At 39.6% G+C, this 26,541-nt stretch overlaps 1 long non-coding RNA gene across 1 annotated transcript in view; it reads right to left on the reverse strand.

The window, feature by feature from the left end:
* The window catches only part of LOC124069068, a 34,503-nt gene extending 18,374 nt beyond the window's left edge, over positions 1–16,129 (reverse strand). The window contains exon 1 of the long non-coding RNA XR_006845016.1: positions 16,084–16,129. This is a non-coding gene — a long non-coding RNA (uncharacterized LOC124069068). The remainder of the gene's footprint in view (positions 1–16,083) is intronic.
* Between the last annotated feature and the right edge of the window lie 10,412 nt (positions 16,130–26,541).

A 26,541-nucleotide genomic window follows, 5' to 3' on the forward strand; every position in this document is an offset into this window, starting at 1 on the left:
AATGTTTATGAATGTAATGATCGCTTAACTATTTATTATCTTATTATTAAAACCTCCTCGTTATAACCTGTAAGATTAAGTTATACAAAAATGTATCCAATAAGGCCTGAACACATGACATGATGTAATCATATGCATGCTGTGGAGCATGTCCTATCACCTGACATAATGATACATGGACGTGAGAACATGAGCTGTGAAATGTTTAGAGAGCCGGGCTGTTACTGGCCTTATGAATGACTGTCTGTCTGCTATATTGGTACATTATGTGCATGTTCCCTTCGTCGACCTCCACTCATGGATGTAATTGGATTTCTGGAAGTGCCAATACATGTGCATACCCAGACGTATTGTACAGAGCAGGTGCACGTGTGATGCGTGCAACAGTGGCGCCTTATAGGTGAAGATGAATAGGAGTGTGATGTTATTAAATAATACACAAATACAAACTTTTCTACTGCAGAAGACAGCATCAGTTACTGCAAAATTAAACAGGGACATGACATAATACTAATTAATTAGTGCAAATTTAACTGTTATGATGTATTAAGAACCGCCCAGATTTTGGAGTAGTTCCAAATGATATACTGTTCCAGAATATTAATCCGTACAAGAAAAAAAGCTTGCTTCCAGTGCATTAAACTTTGACAACCTCTTTAAAACTACAGAGACAAAGGATGAGCAAAACTTAAGACATACAACCAACCAGAGGCAATTTTGGATATGTGACAAGAAAAGTGATATAAGGAGGTACCTATAGGGTAATAAAAAAAAATCTAAACTCTCTAAATAACCTCCAAGTAATAACTTTAAACCTCAGAGAGTTTAAACCCTGAAGTGATGAGCGGAGTGACACGTATGGGGAGCTACAGTAAGTCGAGACTGCAGCACAAACACACACTGCCAATAATTTGAAGGTTTGAGGACGGCAATAGGAGACAAACCCAAAGCTCCTGTGTGGGAGACTTTCATGGAGGGAGGGGGAGCCTCCTTCTTCTCTGCCTCTGGCTGTCTCCCTCTGGGTTGCTGCACTCACAGGAGAGCCACTGCATGGCTTCTGCTCTCTCTGTGTCCACCTGCTGCGGAGACACCAGGCAGATCCCAGATTCAGCTTTATTCCCCGATAGCAAGCCTCTGGGCCCACTGCTATTACTTCTGCATTAATCACTTTCTAAATCTGTTTTACTGCTTGATCTTCTGCTGTGCCACATTTGAAGCTCACTAAATTAAATCATTCAAATATAAAAAGTTCAATAATTAACAAGTTCAATATTAACTTGAGATAAGTATAATTACAGTAAAAAAAAATGACAAGGGATGCTGTGAAATTTTCTCCCAAACACAGTAACATTTACTCTCATTGTTTCTCACCACACAGCACTGTGTGTATCCTTGAGGCCTGACAAACATTTCTTCACTTGCTTAATTAATTTCTTCACTTGCAGACAATTTCAAAGTCTGCCTTTTTTACATCCATGTTTGCCAGCACAGTGGTTCAGGCTTTTTTATGCCAAGGACTCTCAAACTGACACAAAGTAGACTACATTCTCCAGTCTGGTAAAAATGGAACTTTTATACATTCTATTACAGATGTTTCAAACAAACTTGCTTGCAACTTTTGATCTACTTGTTCTTTTTCTATGTCCCTGTCTCATGAAACAGACATGTGCTCTGAAATGCTATTACAGAAACTGTATGAAATCCATGACCAACATTGTCATACATTCTGTTACTGTGTTACTTAGCGATGGCAATAAATTATTTTCCTTTTTCCTGGGGAGCCCCTGGAGTCTCTGAATCCCCATTTTGAAAACCACAGCAAACAGTCTTCTTTTTCCCTGGCTTTTGCTGGCACATTTCTTGAAGTGTGACCGCCATGTAGGGAGATGTGCATCCTTGTGCGCAATAACGCACAACAAAAACAGGGCCCACTCATCAAAACATTAAGCCTGGATGTCTGGATGATACCTTTAAACCTATTGGTTATAATGAAAGACAGCAAAAAAAAAAAAACAACAACAAAACAAAACAGCTTGCAACAGCAAATGTTGCCGCTGCCCCCGTTTATGAAGAATTAATAAAATGACTGGAGTCTGTCGTAGGGGCCACTCATTTCTTTAATACTTAATGTTGTTGGTATTAATGATGTTGTTGATGATCATAACTGCTATTGTGACTCAAAATACACAGCACCAATAAAGCAGACAATGCAAGACAACACTTATGTTTGAAAAATGCTACAGGACCTTTAAATATTTATGAATCTCAGTACACTGAATAATGAGTTAACTAAGCATAGTTATTTTGTATGAACTCCCCCTATGCCGACTGTCTACTCACGTATCTTGTTTTTGTGCATTTTTGATGCCTCTAATGCTCGATTAAAAACTAGAATCTGAAGACAAAAGAACAATACCCAGACCTGACTTATGAAGCTCTCTGCCGTTAAAACATTTAAACAAAATTTGTATTCCAGTGTTTGCTGCCTACAGCATTCAGTGCTGTCTGCCAGCACCGCCAGGTGAGTAAACTGATCTGTTTGAAGACTGAATCTCTGTGTGTCAAAGTGTGTGTGTACAGAAAGTAACAGCTGTCCATCATCCCCTGTTCCCTCTGCCTGTTTTATCTTTTCCTGTGTAATCTCTCATTAACCCCCCCCCACCACCGCCTCCCACCACCGCCTCCCCATCCCTTTGGTATTAGCTTGTTGCATCACAATCCCTATTCTAAAAGGAGCTGGACATTTAAAGGACTAGTTTTTCAAGTGTTTTGCAAAATGCTCTCATTAGCTTTCCTACCAAGATGAGCAGGCAAATACATCGACATCACTCTCTAAATATGAAGCTACAGCTATTTATTTATTTTTTATTTTATTTACTTTATTAATCCCAAGCTGGGAAATTACTTCTCTGCATTTAACCCATCACTGATTGAAACACACACACGCAACATGCAGTGAAACACACAGGAGCAGTGGGCTGCATCAAATTTTTCCTGCCCATCCGGTGGGGGAATCGAAGCAGCGACCTTCCGATCAAAAGCCACTTCTAAAACCTCTAGGCTACGGCTGCTAGAAGTCAATTAGCTTAGCTTAGCACATAGTGGGAAACAGTAAGGCTGACTCTGTCTAGAGGTTACAGATGTTACCTGACTCTTGGATCAGTGCTGGTAGGTAGATTTATTTTATTATAATGATTTTTTAATAATGTATTTTTCAACCTTTGGACAAAGCCAGGATAGCAGTTCCTCCTTTTTCCAGTGTTTGTGCTAAGCAAAGCTAAGTCCTGCCTGTGTCCTGGCCTCTGTAGGGCTACTGGACGTGACTAAAATCTCATATCCCAATATAAGTGATTTTATACACAGATAACAATAGACATCACAATACAGTACTTTTTGTGTTTGTTTGTTTGATTTTACAAATTTAATGAATAGAAAATGACCAGACAGACAGGCCCTGGGTGCTGTCAAATTAAGTTTCCGGATTATACTCGATTTTCCAATAAAAGCAGATGAAGTATTTTCTGAAAGTTTAACTGGAACACTGAACTGCATGACTTTGTGTACTTTAGTCACTGAGTGTGTTTTTCTTGTGACTGATATCTATATATACGTTTACAGCATTATGATTTTTTTTTTCTAGAACCACTAGTCATTAACTTGCACACTGGCCTCCTCTCCCAGACAATTTCACTCCTTAATTTCAGCTGGCATCTACATCTCACCCCCTGGCAAGAAATGATGAAATGGAATGCTTATCAGGGGGACATACTGCAGAACTGGACACCAGACATTCCTACTCCGCAATCTTCATTCCCACTGTTTTGTGCCAGAACTGGTTACCTTTCCAACCCGTGAGGACAAAATATTCCATCTTCTTTTTTTCCTGTATTTTACAATATTAAGGGTCCATCTCGCCTGAAGCAGTTCTAACCAGGCAGTTATTCAGATTGTGCTGGCAGAATTTCAATCAAGCCAAACCAATGTGCACCCTGAAAGAAACTAAAAAAGCTCACAGACCGCAAAGTAGTCCCTCTCTGGGCTCTCTGTCCCCCAAGGAAAGCTGCTGATGGAAGATGTGCACTTACATCAACAGCTGTCTTGACTTCACCATCATCAAAAAGAGATTCCATCATTACTGAGGAACAAGAGGTCAAGACAGAAACTCCTTCAATAGCACACAACAGGCATGCTGAAGGCCTCTCCAGTATCTCCTGTCTACAAGCTTCTATTCAGCCTCACTTGAACGGCCACAGACCAGTCAACCTGACCTCAATTACTCTCCTGTCTGTTGATACAGGTGACACAGACCTGCTGTCAACCTCCACAATGTTGCTTTCTTGCAAAATGTCAGAATGGGCCTTCACACTGTCCTGTAGTACCAACACATTCTTCTTTCCTATGTTTTTCTGAATCCTGCTTGTTTAGCACATAGCCGCCCTTCCATAATATATCCATAGATAACATGCTGTACTTTCTGAGGGATAGGAGTCAGCTTGTTCACCAGCACCTCTTTTGGACCACAAAGTTTTTGGATTCTTACCATTTCAAGGTTGGTATTACCTGCCAATTAAGTAGTTTGAAGTTCTGATAGAAAACAACTTATACATACATACATACTCAAAAAGATGGAAAAAGTTACACACTGCTGTCAGGTATCAAATTATTCTTCTTCCAAATGGCCAAGGCTACACTGTATGTGTTGACTATAGTCTTCCTCAGGTCAAGCTGAGGATGTAAGTGCACCATAGCGATGGCCTATAATGACAAATCAGACATCATCTGTGAATTAGAGACATGATCATATGAGAGGACAAAACACCCAATCATTCACAGAAATAACCTTGTGGTATGATTGGGCAAAAACTGACTCTTTGCAAAGCTCTGCCACCCTCACACACTGCTGCTGGTTAGAATTTTGTGAATTTGCAGAAACCTCTCACATTCTGCCTGTGTGAGATTCACACAAAATTGAAACTTTTCAAATGCTCTCAGGCCGTATGTTCATTTTCTCACGTTGTGGAAAAACAAGTAGTGACAATTTCGCAATCAATGACAACGCAAGACAATACAGGACGTACGTATGTTCAATATATGTGAACAAAATTCAATCAAATCCACTCGTAGTACAGTATAAACTATATTCAACTCATTGAACAATTCATTGCTTTCATGTTTGTATCTTAATGCCGTAGTTTTATTTTCAAATTATGTCAGGAGGGGAAGACGGGAGGGGCAGGTCAGGAGCACAGCCAGTGAATGACTAACAACCATGCTAACAACAACTGTTTACAAGCCAGAAAAAAGGGACATTCACTGTCAGTTTATCATTACTGATTTATTTTATAAGGTCTCCAAGAAGACTCTGCAGTTCAAAGGGATGAGAATTGCACTGCAGTCCTTGTTGGAATGATTAATGGTTAGCTTCTGGGCAAGAAAAGTAAGTCTCTCACAAGCAGCTTTCCAGAGATATTTAATGTTAGTAACATCATGTAGTTTATGACAGCACTGACTACAGAGTTAACTTCTTAGGTGTGCAGTTAAACAAACTTCTGTGTGCGACTCAGCTGGAAAAGCACAACTTCTACAATTCAATACACAGTTTATTTTCAGATAACATTAGATATCACAGCCAGTGATGTGACTTGAAACATTTTGAAAGCAGTTGACTTTTTTTTTTTTTTTTTAATATCACTCAGCTACTCTCATCAGTATGAAGGAAAAGAGTTAGAAAGATTGCAACTATTCTGATCCTGCAACACCATCTATCTAACAAACCTAACCGTCCCACCAACCTTTCCACACATCTGACACAACAGCTGTCAGAGACACCAAGCTGATGCAGAGTGTTGGTATGCCTAACATAAACCCTAATCAATGGTGAAAAACTCACAGCGGATTTGACGTTGAGCAGATTTGAATTGACAAAATGAATCAAATAACAAAATAAGAGGAAACGACAACACAGCTACACTGATATACCACAAATTAAGACAGCACTTCCGAGACGTGTGTATCTGCATGCATTTTTATCAATTCCTCCCAATTACAGGCTCCAAAACAGATGGCTGTATTTTAAATAGCAGTTGTGGCCAAGTAGATAAATGTTAGAGTCTGTAATTTGCCCCACAGAGCTGTTTGTGAGCTGTTATACCTGCTTGGAAAACATTAAGATGCACTGCGCTGCTGATCTCTGCTCTTACCTCTGAGTAAAGCCAGCATTGCTGAAATGTGAAATAGCTGCAGATGACAAAAAAGTTTGTGTCAATGCATAAAATGTGTCCTTTGGAGGATCTCTTAGTACCTTTTTCTTGGTATTCTGACCAGGATTATGTCTTCTCCCCCTGTAACTATGTTGGCACACTTAAACATAGAAGAGCATGATAAGAACTACCTAAATTGACAGAAAAAAGATCTATTGGGAAAAATTCATTTGACATGTAGCTTAAGTTTTTAGTTTGGTCCATGTCCCTCTGCTAACAGGGAGGAGTTTATGACCTGTACTGAAGAGGACGATGGACATGTTTTGGCTTTACTTTTGGGGAGCTCTGATGTCGCCCATCTCTGCTTACAGTCAACGGTTTTCAAACTTAAAATGAATTCTACATCACATTTATTTTGGTTCAGTTTAATTTATCATGATTTATTGTCATTAAATTGAAAATTGATTTTGAATTTTACAGTATTTGAGTATCTAAAGACCGACTGTGTTAGAATAGAAGTTTTGTTCTGCGTTTAAGATATAGCAGACTACTAAACAGAAGACTTTATTTGCATTACATACAAATACACAACAGAAGTGACTATCTTTGCTATTTTGACCATCTTGGTTCACGTCAGTTTCTGACTGATCTCTTATATCTGATCAATTTGAGCCGATCTCCCATCTGCTCTTCATCAAGCTGCTTGTTCCAATATATCAACCAGGTTAACCTATCTTTATTTTGCTACTGTGCTTTGGAAAGCACACACACAAGGACAAACACACACACAAAAACAGAGTCCTTCATGCAATTGATCCACGATGCTAATACTGCTGTAGCTTGTAATAAGGGTTGAAGGTTGCTCATAAAGAATGAGCCTTTTCCTACCAAGTAATGGTCAGTACTGCCCTCACCGAACTGCTTCTTCCTCCTATTTAATGTGACATGTAAATTCTTCATAAATCTAAATGACTCTTCAGGCTTCAGTATCAGAGTGAATAAAAACTGAATGAGAACAAAGCTAATAGGGCATCTTGCCTCGATGCTGTGGCTGACCTTCCCTAGCTGTTTCTACCCTGCCATCTGTCTGTTTATTTCTGTCATGAACACAGAACTGCACAACAAAGCAAAACCATGCAGCCTGCAGACCCAGGCTGACCCAGGCCCAGTTTCTGATGTTTAAGCACACAGATCAAAGTTCCTCTAAAAGCACCAGATAAAGCAGATTTTAGCTCTCACAAATAACAACAGAAGAGGGCAACAGAACAGACTGTGGTCTACATATGGCCTGCAGTTCATTTTATGAAAAACAAACTGGTATTGAGGAAATGTAACACAGTACAGATTTTCCCCACAATATAATCAGAACAGAAATTAACAATAATCATGAGGTGACAAAAAGTGCAACGCCAAGATAGTTTAGGAAATATGTCTGTAAATAAGGAGTAAAGGTGAGATAAATAAGGAAAAAGATTCATATTAAGCAATTTTCTACGTAACGTAACTCCAGGCCTCTAAGACGCCAGTGTCGCCAGTGGATTCATGGTATGTAGGCAAAGCTTCAGTCTTACCTATATACTGAATTGAGAGTGGACAAACACAAAATCAGCTTTTTCTTCATCTAGTTAAAGGAAACATTGAGGGCCACACCTTGGAGGGCTACACCTACACTGGAGAATCTGGATGTGGAGTTACAGTATGTTAAGCTTTGCCCTCTACAGCTATCACAAGTCGGATAAGGGTGAAGCAGTATGTATGTCCACACTCAATCATACACATATACACATATACACACACACACACACACACACACACACACACAAATCAATAACCAGTCCATATGATTGTCGATGTGTAACAGCAAAATGGACCATCACAGTATCTCATCTGTGCACAAATGGCACAGACAGAGACAAGACAACACCTGCTATTCACCATCAGGGAATGAAACTGGAAAATAACCCAGTGCTGTGAGAAGCTGAGAAGATGGTTACACACTGTAAGAGTCCAGCATAGGGCAGAGTGGGAGAGAAAACCACTCTCTAACAGTCTGACAAAACACTCAGCACAGAGCGAGTCAGAAAAATGAGAGACATCCGCAGATAGAAATGAATGAAAGAGCAGGGGGGTTAAGAGATAACTAGAACTGTTGTAATTACAAACAGAATAAGATCTTTTTTAAACCTTAACACACAGAGATGTGACTGCAAAGTTCTGTTCTTACAGCTGCATTTATAACCACATCGTGTGATGCTCTACTGCATGAAGAGAATTACAGGGACCACCACCTAAAATTGTAGATGAACATTTAATATCTAGGAATTCACATGATATCCATTATCAGTGACTATGGAAGAACTTGGCCACAATATGGCACACTGAGCATACACATTCAACTATAACACATTCGAGCTACAACTATCAGGGTATCATAATGCTCAGCCTCCAAGGAAAGCTTATGCCGTGGTGCCGGAATGGAAGTTCCAGCTGATTGCTGAACAGGGAACAATGACGATTCCATCTTGGCTGCAGAAGTGCCAGTTTTTATGGGAGCTTGTACCTCTGATGTTATTACATTTGGCCCATGTATAACTGGAAGTCAAGCATGTTCCCAGATGGCATACGACACCACTAGGTTTGTGCCTTGAGACTCATTCAGGGTGTGATTTTCTCAAAGGAAGGTGTGGAGAGCACCCAGTATGGGATTGCATCTCTGCATTTTGTGTCTGATGTGGTTCAGTTCGTCATTTCAGTATGTGACCTCCAGCGCACACTGGAATGGTCTGCAGTTGAGTGTAAAGCACCTATAACTGTGGAGTACCAAGATGGATAAGCAAAAAGAAGGGAAGTGTGAAGAAGTCACAATAAAAAAAATTAAGAATCTAGTTGTGGATGCAACCAAATAAGAAATGTTTGCTGGAGGGGATGAATGAGCAGGAGGAGAGTATAGTTAAAGTGATATGAGGAAAGAGCGTGCTGGGAAACAAGGACCCTTAAGATGAGAGATAAAGTGATATGCCAGCTGCTGGTGGTGCTCAGTCAGTCAATGCCAAATCGTGCAGAACTTGGCAGCCTTGGGGGAATATTTAAGGGGACCTCAAGTATGGTTTACTTGTGGGTGCTTTTGACCACCTGCGGGGGGGCAGCCTCAGTCAAAAATGCCAGGGCCAGGTTTGTGTCCCAGTCCAGCCTGCTCCCTGCTCCTAGAAAAGGAGTTTATGTAGGTTGGGTCTTGTTCAACAGTGAGGGTAAGATGGAGCAGAGCAACAGGCAGATCGGTGCAGCAATGGCTGAAATGTGGACACTTCACCAAACTGTTCTCAGTTGATTGTTGTTAACTCCTAACACACTCGTCCATGCCACCATCTCCTCTTGTGGGCTCATCTGTGGGTTTGGAGTTTTGGGTTTGGGTGTGAGTAGAGACAGCCACAATGAATTTTCTTCACAGGAATTACCCTCATTTCTGGGGGAGGGCCCACAGACTCCACTCTTCAGAAGGAGCTAGGACTAGAACTGCTGCTCCTCCTCCTCCCATCCCACTGGGAGGAGACCATGGGGCAGACCTTGAATATGTTGGAGGGATACATATCTCATCTGGCCTGGGAGCACCTTTGGATCCCCCACAGGAATAGCTGCAGTACACAGATTGGGAGGAGAATGCATGGGTTACCTTGCTTAGCTTGCCACCACGTCAACCTGAACCTGAATAGTCAGATAACTGATGGAAGGATGGAAAAGGCCCTCAAGCTGCATGCTGGTAACGAGCAGTGAGCAGTGGTGGATAGTGTAGCTTTAATGCAGCGTACTCTTATTTGAGTAGATTTTTTTTTTTTAGAGAAAAATCATTACTTTTACCGCATTATGAATATTTCACCTACTCTCACTTTATCTGGTGAGCCCCCTGGACAGGACAGGAAATCCTGTTCAATAATATTACACATCCCCATGCTACTTTATTGAAAAACAGTAATCAATTAGAGATTTCACATTCAGGCTGATTGTTATTTTGTTGTCACACACAGAAATGAAATGTCGAGCGATGAGACTGAATGTGATGGTGTACAAGACACATTTCACCCAATGATGCTGGCTCACACCAGAATCGACAAGGGATTAATAGTGACCATTTTAACCCTGCAGACTGAAGGAGTTAACATGAGCATGTTTTCTGCTGAATTTTGGCGAGTGTACAGAATGAGGCAGATGGTAGCTGTTAAGTATATTGCTTTGTCAGATACAGAAGATTGCACAGTAGATTTTTAGTAACAAAAAATAAAATCCCACAAACAAATCAACCAACTCCCAATCCAACTGAGTTAAACAGAGCAGAACAGATAAAATACGACACAGTGTAAAACTCATATCTGCACTTGCTAGTCTCCACATCATCTCTTTCTCATCTGAAAAGAAAACATAATTTAACTTTCTCAAACAATTACTCTACTTCTAGGAACTTCTACAATGGCTATGGCTGAAGACCAGACCTCAGGGACTGATGCAGCAGTTTTATGTTTGTTTATCTACGCTGTGCTTTATCACAGTTTACATCATATTGTTGCAGTGGTATTTCACTTTGGTTGCCTGCAGCACACATACAGTCGGCCAAAATTATTGGCTGCCTGCAGCGAAGTCATCGCATTTAATTTGAAATCGCTCTGTAAAAGTCACATTACATTTCTCACAGGCATATAAACTAAGCAGGTGTGGACTTTAAGTTTGATTGTTTCCTGTATTTATGACTGTTATTTTTGTGCATTTTCTGATAACAGCCCTGACACACACACAAACACACACACACACACACACTCAGGAGAAGCAACAGTACCTATAGATCACTGAAGCAGCCAAACTGCTCTCTGACTTCTTTTGGAAGACTAGGAAAATGAAAATGTGGGCTACACTGCACATTAGTATGTAAAAAATCACCATAAAACTTGAAAAAAAAAAAAACCCTATGAAAATCGCAATAACAAATCAATAAAAGTTAGAATTTGCTCCCAATGAACACTGTCTGGGTGATCAGATCAATCAGGTATTTGACACTCGAGAACCAGCAGACATCACCTGCTGGGTACCCAGCATGCTGCCTTGACCATGGGGCTCTGGGATCGATCAGTCTGCCTGTTTTACCACACCACACAAAACTCCATCGTCCCTCTCTCTTCCTCTGTGTGTCCCTGTCTCTTTCCCTCCCAGTGTCCCTCCCCCTGACTCTCTCACAATGCCTCAGTTAGAGCTGTGAACAGCCGTCAGGGATGCCCAGGGCTGCTGGGTAAACCACTGAACAGAGCTGACAGGAGAGAAGGTGGGGAGGGCAAGAGAAGAAATATAGTAGGTTGATGAGAGCAGGAGGAGAAGCCAGGTGAACTTGTGGTGGTGAAGAAATGTATCAGGACAAACACAAACACACTGTGCTCTACGGTGTACTGTTTCTGTAGGTAAAGAGAGAGACTTTTCTGGGAGTTCTCTGGGAAATTCTCGTTGTGAATGTACTTTTTCTGCAACTTTTTCTGGTAGGAGAGCCTATACTTTTCCCTCAGACGAGCGTTAACATAGGTTTGCTCCTTGTAAGACAAATCTGACTTCTTTCCTATTTTTTTCATCTTCTTTCCTCTCCCTCTGCATTGCTCATATTTGCTTCTTTCTAAACCTTAGAAGTGACTCTGACCTCCTCCTTCTCATCATGGTCATCAACATCATCACTGGTCTGTGATTGGATTTGATTTGGTGATTGATTTATTTATTTATTTTAAACCTGCCATCTGCTAAACTCTGCTCGACTGGTCTTTTCTTTTGGGTTGGTCTTTAATGTGATTAAAAATATTCACAATAATCTGTGTGTGAACCATCAGGGAGTCCATTTCAACTGTGAAATGAAGCCTCAGCGATGTCACACATACAATATGTACACACAGATAATTAAGCATAATAAAAAATGTATAAACACTATGTGTGGTATTTAATAACCTATACCTTCCCTGTCAGATGGGAGCGGGGTGTGTATTTATGCATGTGTATCTTGTCTAGACGTACTGTATGTGCAGCTGCAGATTGACAGAGAGAGAAAGTAGATTAACAAGGCTAGCTGTAAACTGATGACACTTGGGAGGATCCTGCTGACAGCTCTTAAGGAAATACCTAACCTCACCTCTCCTCTCCTCTAAACAAAGAACTGATGGAGAAAAATACCAGATAAAGATCACTGAGATGACATGGGCAGCAGAAAGGCCTAAAGTAATAAAGACTTGTTCAATAAAATGAGGGTTGACAACCTGCAGATTAATCGGGCCGATTGTGAAGGCTTCCTGAGAGAAAAGACTGTTAGCACCAACGGAATCATAAAGAACAGAAGGTCTTTCTGTCTCTCAGTCCCATGAGTCTATCATGCAATTAGATGTGGAGTTTGAAGGAGGCTTGTGTCTTTCCACGGAGCTAGTTGGTGAATTACTGTCAGTGACGTGTGACCAAGGGAGGCAGAGGAGGCAGTGCCTCACCTAAACTGAAAAGAAATGTTGTACCTTTAATCATTTCATAATTTTCTATATTTTATTTGACATTTTGATTATTCATAATTTGCCTCAGGATTAAACATATTCCAGTAAAACTAGTGAGAAAAAAATTGTACGCTCCTTTTTCCACAACTTGTTCCAAAAAGCTACCTTTCCTGAAAGCTGCGGCTGACGCGGCCTGTTCTCTGTCTGCCCTGAGGCCAGCGTGTCGGTAGATTTGTACATGTGCAGTCTGTTCTAACGCCGTGTTCAACGATAAGCACCGAGGCTTGTACCAAGCCTACCTCAGCTCTACAGTCTGTGGCTATTTCATGTCACGTGAAGTGACACACACTTCTTGCTTCAGTCCACACTCTTGCCCACCTGACCAGCAGCAGTGTTCCAGGTAGGAGTCTGTACACCAAGAGTTACCGCGGAAGCTAACAGACCTGAGATCGATCGACGATGTGCATCATTTTGCAATGGTTTCTGGGGTGAACAACATGCTTTCTTGAAATAGTGTGAAACTATGTTCAACTGGCTTTAAAACACGTTTTCTCTTTCCTCTCTATCCCTAGACCTATCCCCACAGCGTCATGTCAGCGCTAAAGAAAACCCAAGCAGCAGCAATGTGTTTCAATCCTGCTGCATTAAAGTGGTGTACCACTGTTTCTGTTTCGCTGTTTTGTGGTTTAGCATTTATTCAACAGGTTTAACCATCCAAATTGTATTGTGACATGTTGTCAGGCTATTTCATTTATAAATTGTTTGCCCTTGTTTGACACTGAATATGGATTACTACCCTGCAACCTACTACCACTCTAGGCTGAAAAACATTTTTAGAATTACATGGTCAAATATTATCATTTCCCATTCTGATCCAGCCAATTATGGTTCTTGATTCATTCTTTATTTTCATGGCACCGTTTGGTATAAATAATCTGGACTAGTGTGGGAAGCTGTTTCTTGACTTTAGCCACATGGTTCAGAGTTGAAGAAATGCAAGAAATGTATTTTTTATGCTGGAGCACCCACAGATCCAATCGTCTGTGGGTGACAATTATGAAATTCTAAGTTTGCTTCTCTGTTTTAATACATAACTAGGCACCCATGACAATATTCAGACAGTAATTCAAAAGACAATTCAAACTATCAACTCCCATAGCTGTTTATATAATATTTTCTGAGGATCCTACTTGAACAGAGAAGGTCATATGAAAGTGGATGGTATATCTAATAAGCTAGAATGGCTTCCTTCATCTTTTACTCTCCAGCACACCATTCCATCAAAGGTCAGCACTGTCAGGACAGCTTGCTGTTGGTCAACTGAACAAATCTGGGTGTGAAAGTTCACTAAAGTTGAATGTGAAGCAAAGAAATTGCCTGATTCCATTGGAATGAAATTCTAATCTATGTTTTATATACTTCTGAACAGGTGAGGTACACATTATACTTTTTAACCTTTGAGGACTTGCTACAGTACCTATAAACCCTTTCTTTGCCCGTGGGAAGTGACAAAATGACACCTCAGCATTGATGCAACACGTGTATTAATAATACCTGAGTGTGTGTCCATGTGCATGTATTTGCCTGCTAAAAAGCAAAGCGTATTTGATCTGCAATAACTTGATCCAACTTTTTCACCTTTGAATGTTAATCTTTTTATACTGATATCACTTCAAATGCAAATGTAATTCTTCCCACACAATGATTTGCATCGGAATAAGACTGGAATAGAAAATAATTAAATAAGCATGACTGAAATTTTAGTCTGACAGATTTCTTTCCCCTCTTTGGCCTTTTGCATCCTCCCGACATGAAAGATTTTCATTTCACCCATGAAAGATCAACAATTTGAAAGAGATAGCTTATTCGTTTTTCATTGCGCAGTTCAACATTCAGTGCAGACAGCTCACCTTTCCAATCAAAGGGAATGGGAAGCACGCAGTTACCTTTGACAAAAATCTAGTCAGTAATGAGTTCACACATACGGACAGACTGGCAGACACTGAACTCTCTCAGCACTGAAGACAGATGTTGCACTGTCTGACCAAGAAGTAAAAAATGTTGCTGGTACTGTCCACAGCACTAACTGGAAGAGATAATACATAAACAAATAATCAAGCGCCCTTGAGAAAGATACAGTTTACAGTACGTAGTTTACAGTATGAGTATGCAGTCCACAATGCATTGAAGATGAGAGCGCAGTGAAAAACAAGGTAAATCTGTCAAGATGACAAGTGAAGTTCTTACCAATATTTACTTTTACTGACAAATGCTTAATGGTATCATGATGCAAAACTAACATCAAAAAACTGCTTTTATTCAAATTCTCAAAGTTCTGTTTTCTAAGTAAATTTTCTGCTGAATGAAAGCAGAAAATGAACCAATACATCTTGCCTAAATATACATTAGGGCTGCAAAAGCACAGTGCTGTTGCCTTTGCAGCTTCATTTGTTAATTGTATTTTGCATGTGTACTTGAATGAAAAAGCACATACTGGTATATGCTATATTTCACTGATGCACGGCTACCTGTACCAAGGTGTAATTGCAACATCAGAATCTGTCCCACAACACTTCATACACCCACATTCACATTCATTGTAGTGCACACATCACAGGCAGCAGTCACTTCACAATGTTTCAACTGGCATCTGCAGGACTATCCCCTGGGACACCTGGACCTGGATTGAGACTCACTGAAATATTCTACACATGCTTTTTATGCTTTTGATACATGTGGGAATTGCCAAGTTCCAAAGGTTCAAATGCACTGGAAGCTCCCCAAACTATAACATATGCTAACATGTATTAAATTACAACAAGCAGCAAAGGAAAGTCAAAGGAAAGCTTCAAAGGGTTGCCACACATACACATTTGGACTCAATTTACCAAAAACAAAAAAGAAAAAGAATGCACCTGTTATGGAGACGAGAGCTTAGGTTTTGCCTGACCAATCCACTCCGCCCAAACTTCAAAAATACGGGTTAGTCACCCAACCATACCCATCTGGGCCTGCAAAACCTCCATCTTCATGCACTGTAGCAGCACAGCTGTCAGGACTGAGAGAGATCCATGTATCATTTAATTATTTTAACTGCTGTTGACTGTTTCAGAAGCATGTTCAGCACCATGGATTTCACCAATAATTTGCTCAAACAGACAAATAATGGATTAAAAAGTAATGAGCACTGAACTAGTGGGGCAGACAAACAAAGGTAGAAGGCAAATGAATACACAGTTCAACACTGAGTGATGTTTTTGCCAGTAATATGTGGCCTTCCCGATGTGACCAAGCAAACATGGCAGTCTGCAACACGAGCAACAACAAGCCACAAGTCCAGCGTTTAAGACAAACCCACCATCACAAGCAATGGAAACGAAATAACTTACCAATGATGTTACATCCAGCTGTTGTCGGTTTGAATCCAATCTAATAAAATAGCCTATATAAAATGTCACATGTTCAAAATGTGCATTATCCAAAAAACTGCAACATTTCGTCCTCACGACCATCATCAGCGGAAGTAGCTTTCCTGCATATTTTCTACAGCTATTTGCACCGGGTTAGCTGCGTGCTTGGCTAATAGTGGAGCTAGCAGCAGGACACTTAGTAGACATGTAAAAATGAGTTGATTAGACTGACTTTAACAGTGGAACACACACACACTTTTCCATTTTACGCTTTACTGCGCCCGACTCGTTTCGTCATTTTAGCCAACTACGCGCTTGGCTGCTTGAATGCCTGTTCGACAGTGTGAGCAGCTGTCCAATCAACACGGAGATAAACATAACGCACCAATCAGAGAGCTATGTAAGAGCCCGTACTCATAGAATCTGGGGTCGGGTACGTAACCATCGTCCACTTGGTTTGGACTATGCCCATAACGTATTCATTCGCCTGTTCATCTGTTGCTCATTAGGCGTGAGAATTGCGTGGGCAGCGTGAAACTTAACTTTGTATTTTCTACCGTAATAAAATAATAAAAGATTTCATTCTGACTCAAGGCTTTTGGGCTAAAATATCTGAATCATGTATGCTCGGTACATAACATTTCTCATTATGCAGCTGTGATTGTTCCTGACACCTGGAACACATTTTTTTGCTAATGTTTGGCCAGCTGATTCCTGATCCAATATGTTCACATCATATGAAATGTAATTTAAAATCAAGTCATTCTCAATGTCTCAGCCTCCCTGTGAAATCATATACACCGTTAATAATCCCTTATCGGCTTTGCAAAGCAGGTTCAATCCTTCGAACAAAGATGTAATGAATGTTTTCTTGTATCAAGTCTTCTGCAGAAGACATTGGAGCTTAATGAAGTTTATTGTGCAGGCATTGAATTTATGCACCATGTTGTTAAAACTGTACAGTAATCATGTTGCACTGCCTCCCACATCATGAAAGACCTCATCATCTCTCTCTCTCTCTCGCTCACACACACACACACACACACACATACACACACTTAACGAAACAGTGCCAGACCTCACAGACAAGCGAGAGCTGAGTAAACATGTGAAATAGAATTCTAATTCGAGAGCGTTTTACCCAGGAGTCCTCCCACAGTCTTCCCACTGACACCATGATGAATGGCTTTGTGTTTGCTATATGCACTTGTCTATGTGTGTGTGTAGCAAGGTTCAAGGCACGGAGGTCGTCATCCCTGGAAAAAAAAAAATCCTCTCCCCCTCCCATTAAGTTGCCTGTGGATAATTAAACCTAGTAAACCTAGAGATACTCTTATTTATTTGCCTGTTTGTCTCACATGATACATGAGAAGAGAGAAAATAAGAGGGAGGCATGGGGTGGATTCTGCCAAGATCGGCATATTTGGAACCTTGCTCCCAGTTAATGGAATAAAACAATGAGCAGAAGTCATGCACTTTCATATGTTTTGCGTGTGTGTCTGTGTCCCCCCAGCAATTCACTTTTGTCCTATGAAATGAGGATGGCCTCGACTTGAGTCTGAATCAGAGAAAAACAAAACAAAACAAAACAAAAAAAAACAAAAAACAGCTAGCATTCCTGACTGCAGGAAAGAAATTGCTAGCTTAGCACTGTATACCTCCAATACACTCACATATTCAACATTGTCGAATAGCAAACACATTTCAGTTATCAAAAGCAACAATGTAGCTCAAATGACTAAAACAATTTTTGTACCAAAATTAGCAGGTACGTGCGGGATTTTAAACACAGATAAACCCACTAAAATAACTGATGGACTCCTTTCCCATGCAGACAAGTTTGCCTTTCTGCTTTTTTTTCCTAGAGTGTCATGTTTGACATCTCAAATGTGGTGGGAGACAGGGAACATTAGAAATCAGCAGATCATATAGTATGCAGTCATCAGACTCCAGTCTGAAGATGTTAAAACTTGTTTCAAAAAAGTATCAGTAACATCAGACACATTGATTTTTGCTGAGCTGATGACTGAAGTAGCTAAGGAGTGAGACATATTGCCTCCTCCTCATCTCTGTTCAGAGCTGTACACATGCAGTACTGAGCGGTGCTGAAATGGAGGCCAGTGACAGTGTTACTGTGGGCCGCCTTTTTATATCGTATATTTGGTCTCTCCTTCAAACTCAATGCCAACCGAACAATGATCAAGTGGCGCTTGAAAGAAAACAGGTGGAACAGTATTTACATCCCAGTGTTTCCATCACAGCTGGTCAGGGCTGGAGTTGATATACTGTATATACCCCCAACTACTGCTGGGCCACTTAACCCATGAATGAATGCTGATTTCCTACTGAAGACAAAAGCCCGATACTAGTGGGTGTTAGCGGACTTTTTGACCAGTATGAAAGGGTGTGATTATATTTCTTTTCAGTATTACTTTTCCTCATCTACACTACACATTTCTCCCCACTGAAATGGCCTTTGAGTACTCTTAGTTTTAACTTAAATTCCAAATGTGTCTAAGACCTCGTCCATACTCACAGTTATTTTAGAAAACAACGTCCATCTAGATAAGTGTTTTAGGACCATTCAGAAATAATAACACACCACACCACATGACCATTCAAATAGCCTGAGCATGGACATGCCAGTGTAAACAGGAAGCAGATTCTTTGTTCTGTGGTCAGTTACTTAGTTGCAAAAAATGCAAATGTTTTTTTACTTTCACTCACTTACTTACTTTTATTTTTACTTTCTATTATACATATTACGAGTACCGGGACTGGTACCGAGCAATAGACAGCCTGAATATTACTAGAAAATAAAGACACATGATGCTGATCACAGTCCTCTTGAACAATGCCATGGTTCTTCTGTGTATGTTTTCCTGAAAGAGTGTAACAGCACATGTGCCAAAGGTCAAAACTCACAGAAAGTGGAATTGTGTTGTTATGAATGTACTGCAGGGAATGTTTTCGCAATGGATCCAGTACTCAAAAGTTCAAATATAATAATCAACACGTAATAAAACATACAGCATCTGAAATGGCAATTATCATATATGATTTTACCCAAGCAAAAATCTGAGTGAATACACACACAACCATACATGTACACACGCACACACACAGGGAGTGAGAGAGATGCACAGTATATATGTCTGATAAGAAATAAAGATTCCACAACCAGATAATTGGACAAGAACAATCCCATTCTCCAATCACAATCCTTGCTTGAGCCGAGCCCACCAAGCAAAGGTCTCAGGGCTGTCAGAGACATTTTCTTTTACTTACTGACTTTATCGACTTTCTTATGGATGTTCTCATTGACTTTTCTGAGATTAAATAACGAATTTGTTTTCTACACAGTACAGAAAATAAACCGGGTAGCTCATTATTGAACCCATTACAGTAAGCTCTTCAAAACACTATTATCAAAACTGACTTTCATCCCTGGAGGCCAGCATAACATCACCTCATCAATTTATGTGTCTCAGTATCTCTGACACAAGCTCAAAGAATGAAAAAACCTGAGCTGACATATTGTTGATTCATTACTGTAACTCCGCACTGTTAATATGATGTGATTACTTGATGATGCCTCCACAATTGGCATCCAAAAGGGACAGTCACACAGCTCAGGTACTCTCTGTGTGGAAGTACTCCTTTGTGGCTCTACTGAACGCTATGTTTAAAGCACAGCTCCCATGGTAAACCATTACCATGTCTGCTGGTAGACACAGTTCCCACTCGGGGGAGAACTGCAACCAATTAAAAGAAACCTTTAGTGGGAGTTGCTCACAGGGAAGAGAACATGCCAGTCTGTGACAGGTGGACAATGGTGCCATGTTGGTTTTAGTACATGTGTGTGTGATTTCTGATGGAAGAGAGCTATAGGAGGAGGTTATTATGTCAGAGTGTTTGCACATGGGATCTTTTGCTGCATCTCAGCCAGCTGTTCAGAAGAAAGGAGTAGGGGGTGGAAAAAACACGAAATAGGACGTCAACTTCAAGCTCCTGTGACTGTTATTTATAAATAGCTTGCTGTGTCCATTTTCAGCTGATGTTCCTGTCACTCGCTCTGTGACAGTGAGTAATGAGCTCCATTCACCTCTGCATTTCAGTTACTGGACAGACCTTCTTTCTCTGTTTCACATTTAAGCTTTCACATCCGTTTCATATTGTTTTTATGACCAGTTAGTTAACGCTTGTACGCATCAAAACGGTCATTTTTTGTGGATGTTTTCTTCTTGGCCAGAGACTACTTGCATGTTTTTTCTTTACAAAGAACCAACCCATCTTCTGAACAGTGACAGACAATTAGCTAAGCAACATGTTTATGTTAAAATGAAGTAACAATCTGGTCGTTTTTCTTGTTTATATGTTTATAATACTAGCAACAAAACAATGCTGTGCTGACTCATTAACTGATGAAAATGCTGACCTTTTGCCTGGAAATGCTTAGCTTTAGCCTCATTCCCTAGAACAATGTGTGCGTAGCAGTCTATTGTATATTTCCAGTGCCAGTTTACAGAGTTCTTGTTTTAAAACGTTTTTTTTTTAAAAAAACCCACCAGGAGACAGCGTCAGTAACTGACTATTTTAAACTACATAATCTACCCGTGACTGTTGTCATGTCAGCTGACAAAATCTAGAAATCCAGCGAGAAATGAGAGATTGCTTCTGTCTGAAATCAAGGTCCCATTTTTCAAAAAGGTAAATCTTCCCCATCATTATTATAAACTGCATGTTTACCATGCAAAAATGAAACTGTGACTTCGCTGTGTCTTTAAATGTACTTGAGCTTTTTGATTTGAAAATACTCTATACCGTCCCCGAAGCCGAAAGATTGAAACATATGTTTGTTATAAAGTGCATCAATCAACTACCATTAATACCATGGATCATCCACCAAGCACCAAATATGAATACATTTTCTGTTTGAGTAAATCTCAGAAAGGTTTTTCATCACACTAGCTTGGAAATGTTTATACCACAATAGTCACATAATCTGCCATGTTTTGGTGTCATGTGCAGGCGCTTTGCATCCAATCCTCTGCTGTCTGTCAGCTTTGGGACACACAGAAACAGGGACAGGGACTCATGGTGCATTCAAGAACACCTCGAAAACTGTGACATCTATATCATTTTGTATGGCCAAGAACATGTGCACCAACACAGACTTCCAAGTGTATTTAAGTGAGTGGTAAGTTGAGGCTCTGTTGATAAAATGGCATTATGTTTGATAAAGATCACGATTTAACTTGTTTAAGACTTGACACTCAAAATTTGGTACTTGGGACTTGAGACGTGCCTGCCTTTGCTCAGCATTTAGGAGTGTAAAGACCTGAGACTTACTTGTGACTTGCATGACAATGACTTGATCCCTTCACAGGGAACACAGCAGTTACTTGCAGGGGCAGGGGCAACTTCATCAGTCTCATACTTATTCAAAGAAAACGTAGCACATTCATGTTGAAAAAGAGAGATGTCAGATGTACAGTACAATAAATGCAACGGCTGATTTTTAATTAAGCTGTTAATGGAAAGTTCAGAGAAGGAAAACAGAGGAACAGCTAGAAAAAATGTATAAGAATCCAAAGACACGCATAGTGAGGGCATGGAAAGCACTGCTGCTGAATCAGTTGGTTCCCCTGGAGGTTGTTATCAGCACAAACATATATCTGACGTGGATTATCTGACTTCCCATTCTCTACAACACACATGCATCATGTATCAAATCCCCTCATGACCAGCTGCAACTGCTTCTATTAACTGAACAATAGATTTTAGATTTTTCTCACCCAGATTGCTGGTAGGTGATCAGTATCAATGGTTACCAATATACTGAAGATTGATGGTTAGAAGCACATACACATAAACAATGTGATGATTTACTGACTTATATTGCCTGGTTAAGCTATCCTGAGGGGTCAGGTCACAGGCTTCTGTTAATATCATTTATCAAATGTTTCAAGCATCCTGCTTTGCACTCAATTTAAATGATCAATTTTGTTGTGGAAGTCAGATACCTTCTGGTCTTTCCTATGTGCCGCGTGCAAAACATTATCTGATTTCATAATACAGTCTAGTAGGTTAACATTTGGTTGTTTGCAATCGGGGAAATGATAAAGCAACAGTAATGATGTACAAGAGTAATGCTAAAGATTAATATACACAGTTTATATACCAGAAGGCTTTTTGGATCTGTGAACCATCCTCCAATATAGTGATACAAAAATAATACTAATATACTAAGATATACATCGCTTGCTTAAGGAAGGTGGCATGAACGCCTGACATGCCTAAAACAATGCAAACCAAAACAAGGTTCTGAAAGCACTTATAAAAAAGTGTAAAATCAATTCTGGTATTCTAACTTTTTTTTTTTTTTTTTTTAGTGATAATTTATAGTATGTCTCTAACATTTGTAGCGTGTGTAGCACTGATCTGATGAGCACCTGGTTATTCTGCACAAATAAAGCGAGTGACAGCAGAATCATGAATACTGTAGAATTATTGTTTGTTATAAGTTGACTGTGACCCAGAAACAGTAGTTGTACTTACAGGACATCTGTTTCCCAAGTAGAAACTGGGTCAAAAATCAGCACACTTATACATTGTTATTTACAAGCTGAAACATTTGCTGACAATTCCAACAAAGGTGATATTTTTCACAACTGAATGCATATACACACTGTACATATACTCAAACACATACATAGATACCCCAAATCTCTATGTTGCTCAGACAGTGTTATGACATAGTAACTATAAAGGACATCAAATGTGAGCACGGAGATGCTGGAGATTCAAGGTATTTAATGTCCAGATTGTAGAGAACAAGCACTAACAGTTATACCATGCACCTGGAGAACACGAGAATACTTGGTTATGATTGCTGTGCCGCGACTGAAACTTCTGTGTTTGTGTATATATATATATGTATATATATGTATATATATATATATATATATATATATATATATATATATATGTATATATATATATATATATATATATATGTATATATGTATATATATATATATATATATATATATGTATATATGTATATATATGTATATATATATATATATAAATATATATATGTATATATATATATATATATATATATATATATATATATATATATATATATATATATATATATATATATGTATATATATATGATGTAGTGCTTATTTTCATAGCTAAGAGATTTATGTATGATCTGTTACACAATTGGTATCATCTTGTCCTATTATACGTTTAAGTTACAGACAGGATCACTCCCTGATACAGTTGATTCTATAATAACAGCCACTATGTAATATTAGTCAAAAGTTTAGTTTAAGTATTAAGAATTTAAGTATTGCTAGTTGCTTTTTTAAATAAATACGATAAGAGGGTCTGGCAACACTGTGTATCAGATGCCTGCCTGCAAGGGAGGGATAGTTACGTATGTCAAAAAAGACTGATTTTTATGAGCTTATAATTCACATTCATACTACATGTTTTGGGAGTGAAAAAAGCCTTGTGACTCAATAACCACGCCCTAAAATCTGATACCTTTAAATCTGAAAATCAGTCAACATACTAATTTGCTTGAGTTTCTTTGAGTCAGTCTCACTCTGTCCATCTCTGCCTTATTCACACACAGGCACACACAGTCACACACCTGGAGTACGCCATTTACATTATTGCCTTTGAGAGGTTATGGTAAGCATCTTATAATTTCCATGACAATGTGTGAATGAGTGTTTAGCAGACAGCTGCCATCTTCTCATTCAAAACGACAACAAGTGTGCGCAGGAAGTGTGTTTTCATGCTGAATGTCATCCTCACCTAATCTTCAGAATATGTCACCTCTTTGCACACAATGCTGCCACTGCGCTGGAGGAATGTCAAGTACTCATATTTCAGTAATGTACACATTTTCTCAAGGTATACTGTTTCTCCATGTCTCAAAGCACTTTTCTTTCCCTTTTCTCAGTAGAATGTATAGGTGGAAAAGGTGATTATCCCTCCTTCTTTCCTCTCTGTTTTCCCCTCGTTTCATATAGCATTCCCGTTCCTGACCATGACGCTGGCTATTGAGGTGATGAGTTTGTCATTGCAAATGGTTTTTCCTGATCAATGGTGTATTTGATTGGTGGAACCTGACCTTGCCTGGCATGGACTGGCTTTGTTGTTTTTGTATAAATCATAAAGAAAAATCTCTCAATAAAAAAAAAAAAAAAAAAAATCTCATAATTGATGACTGTGCCCAAATACCGTTGGAAAAAAAAAGCTGAATAGAAAATAAGAAGCTTTTTTTCTCTCCTTTTCTAGGCATTTATAAATGGATGTTTACTCAGACTTAGAAGCAAAAGTTTTCCTGAAGCTTTTAAGCATGCAGTCATTATTACTGTATAAAAATACTTGCTTTTCTCTTGAAAAGACAGATGGGAGGAAAAAACTTTTTTTTCCATGCATGCGGCAGTTGTTGTTGTCTTGCCTGCTTCTGTAACAGAACAAATACATGTGCAACCTTTACATGACACACCTGAAGGGTGTCTTGTACCAAATGACATCTCATTCTTCTTTGTTCTCTCTGTGTCATTGTCCTGTGAGACATGCAGACACATCATATATATATATATTTTAATCTTTTCTGGATTGTGGTGATCTGCTCTTTATGAACTGCACTGGCCTGGTTTCTAAAGGTGTTGGATAATGTATGCCATCATGCTTTACATCTGGCCGTACAATGGCTGTGTACATGCACCATGTTGTACACCACTATATGGTACACTACTTCTGAGTGGCTATTGTTCCCATTGGCTGATTTTATAGACAATTTTCTTAATTATTGGATACTCCTTTGCTGTCTACATAATGGTGTAGAAACAAAAACTGTTTTTCTACAGATGGAACTTTCCGTTAAAATATGCTGCTTCCTCCCCCTGGGACAATAGGATAAAAGAGACATGTAGAAGGGTTGATTACTGTTGAAATTATTCTAAAGAATGTGGAATAATGATTCTGAGTCACTTTATTTGCTTTTAAATTCAGCAGTCTTTCTTTACTTTGGATAGTTTTAGAAAATTTCACCTGTTCTTGCAGCTTAACTGGATTTTGTTTCCACTGTACTCTTATTTCATAAAAGACTATAGCCATAACTGTATGTTCTTTTGCAGGGTGTGACAGTTGTCTTAAAGATTGTAATGTAATGAGATGCATAGATAGTTTACTCTGTGAAACAAAATAAAATAAAATAAACATGTGCAAGGATATGATTTTAATAATTAAGAACTTAGATTTTAAATTGGAAAAGGAAAGAATAATGAAAGACAGAGGTGGAAGAAGACAGCTGTTGAGAGATGAGATCTCTTCATTTCTCTTTACTTCATTTCTTTGACTTTGATCAAGTTTTATCCCCAAATAGGACAGAGCAAACACTGTTAAGCATACCAGGCATATATTTTTTTCTCCAAAACACATTTGAAAACATCATCACTGACCATCCACCCATCCATCTTCTATACCGCTTATCCGTCGGAGTCGCGGGGACTGACCATACAGTGACACCAAATAATGACTTAAGACACTTATTGTCATCAACACACCAGTCTTCCCTGCTACCTACTCCCTTGCACACAACCCCCTGAACCCCCACCACCTCTCCCCACCCAGGATGATATGTTAGCCAGATTCGGTGGAGGTATTAAAGGACATGCACTTCCAATACATAATCACCCATTTCATTTTCTCTGCTGCTTCAGCCTGTTGTGTGTTGAGGACAATAGTGCAAAAGCCTGACGGCAGGTTATTATCCTGCGCCATGTGTGCTTATGATTGGGATGTGTGTGTGTGTGTGTCTGTGTGGCAGTCCCTGTGTGTAGGTGGTCTTGTTGGATGTAAGGAAAGGTAATCCATAAAGTCCATCTCTCTCCAGGTTACACTTCTCTCATCCCTTGTTTTTCCACTCCTCCTCCTCCTCATCCTCCTCCTCCTCCTCCTCCTCTTGCTTTTCTTCTGGGGCTGCAGTTTCTTTGGTTACTGGTGAAATGGCCTTTTGCAGCAATCATATCTGCTAGTATGTCATGGCCCAGAGGACCATACATTTATTCACAGCACGTGGAGGAGAGCCAGTGAAATGAGGCCTGAACCAAGTTTCCAGTCTACTGTACACAGCAGAATTCTTTATGGCTGGTCGACTATCGACTTACATCCACCCACACATGCCAAGATATACAGTAACTGTGAGCGACAGTAAAGTACCAAAGCATTCGCAGTGCTTTTCAGTCTAAAACGAACCAAATAAGTGTGTTCTGAATGACATTTGAAGGAAGTCTTTTATGGTGGCTCACTGAAAGCTGAAGTCAAACAGAGGATAGAAAAATAAAGTCCCATTTCCCTCTCTTTCTGTTTTTCATGGCTCAGTATGCACACATCTTTGAA

This window comes from Scatophagus argus, chromosome 13 (genome assembly GCF_020382885.2).
Source record: "Scatophagus argus isolate fScaArg1 chromosome 13, fScaArg1.pri, whole genome shotgun sequence".
NCBI classification, from domain to species: Eukaryota; Metazoa; Chordata; class Actinopteri; family Scatophagidae; genus Scatophagus; species Scatophagus argus.